The sequence below is a fragment of the Limulus polyphemus genome, unplaced genomic scaffold (assembly GCF_000517525.1).
Source record: "Limulus polyphemus unplaced genomic scaffold, Limulus_polyphemus-2.1.2 Scaffold6855, whole genome shotgun sequence".
NCBI lineage: Eukaryota > Metazoa > Arthropoda > Merostomata > Xiphosura > Limulidae > Limulus > Limulus polyphemus.
The window spans coordinates 21,851-23,525 of record NW_013672465.1 but is presented as its reverse complement, the minus strand read 5'-3'; positions in this window follow the sequence as shown (position 1 = coordinate 23,525).

Sequence of the window (1,675 nt, the reverse complement as noted above, 5' to 3'; positions counted from 1 at the left end):
TACACCCATGATAAAAATGTTGTATTTGTACATAATATATATATATACACATAAAGTCGACCTTCTTTAGAAATAATGTTTTTGTAGCATAAGATATTCTAAACGTGTGTATATGTTTTGGTTTTGTTTTGAATTTCGCGCAAAGCAACACGAGGGCTATCTCCGTTAGCCGTCCCTAATTTAGCAGTGATAGACTAGAGGGAAGGTAAAACTAGTCAACACCACCCACCGCCAACTCTTGGGGCTACTCTTTTACCAAGGAATAGTGGCATTGACCGTCACCTTATAACGCCCCCACGGCTAGCATGTTCGGTGAACGTGCGTATATACATTGTACATATACATAGATACATACATACACCCTCAGGTTTAACTTACTGGTTTAAGGAACACGTACTTGTGGTTTTCTGACTTCAGTACATCCGAAGCTTCTGTAAGAAACTCACACTGGTATTTAGATTCTGTGTACTTCCAACCAAGACAGCCGTCTTTCATCTTGAGACACAGCCGCAAGCAACGCATCGCGGGCGATGAGATAGACGTTTCAGAAGTTTCGTTGATGGCGTGAAAACGGTAGAAATAACCAGTCACAAAGGTTGGAGAAGATGACACGGGGGCAACAGTACAAATTAATATTATAATAAAAGAGCTCGATAAAGAGATAATCGTATGATAATTCATGATATTCTGAACAATAACGAAACGGCGCTCCTTTAATTTAAAGTTCTTCGATACTTTTGACATTTTTTTTCGAAATATCACCAAAGTTAACAGCAATCACTTCCTTTGTTATCGAAATATTATATATCCAATTTCTCTGGCGTATTGTGTTCATTACGTCCAGAGTCTGTGCTTCGAATGAAACACCAGAGTAGTAATGGATTATTTAACACTTGTCTACGTCTGTTATTAGCATTGAGGACAGCCATCTATTGTCATTTTTTTTAGTAATTAATTTCTTATTCTGCAGTCAAAGCGGAAAGAGAAAAGGTCCTCATTTTGAATTACAACATCAAGAGCGGATATCGCGCAATTAACAAAAGCCGTAAAAATCCATTTTTACGAGACTTAAACGACCTTGCCTATTGAAATGGGCTCGAGTTTTTATTAACCTTATTTATTTTTTCTCTCCAAGCTCCACTTTTCCACGTGTTAAAACTCGTATCGGTGTGCAGACTGGTGAATTTGCACCGCCTGCTGTAAAGTACGTTCCGTAGCACATTTCCGGGTTTGTATAAATTATTTTTTGACGGAAATTGCTTTGAATTACACCCAGACGTGACGAGTATACATTATTGTTTCGTCGAATACGCGAGAATATTCGACAAGATAATAATACTAAACAGATAATGAAAAGTGTTGGGACAGAGCTGTCAGATCGCACTGAACAAATATAACATTTTTATAGTTTTATTAAGTTGTAAACCACGTCGGGTTTATAATCAATGTTAATTATTTCAATAACTATTTGAAATGCTGACTTGGTGACTCAGTGTTATAGCTGAGGGCTTATAACACTAAAAGTCGGGCTTGATAACCACGGGTGAGGCACAGCACAGACAGCCCATTGTATAGCTTTGTGGTTAATAACAAACAAACGAGCAAGGACTTGGAAAAGGTGATTATTCTGAGGAGAGTACCAACTCAAACACACTTAGTATAGTATAGTTTGTTT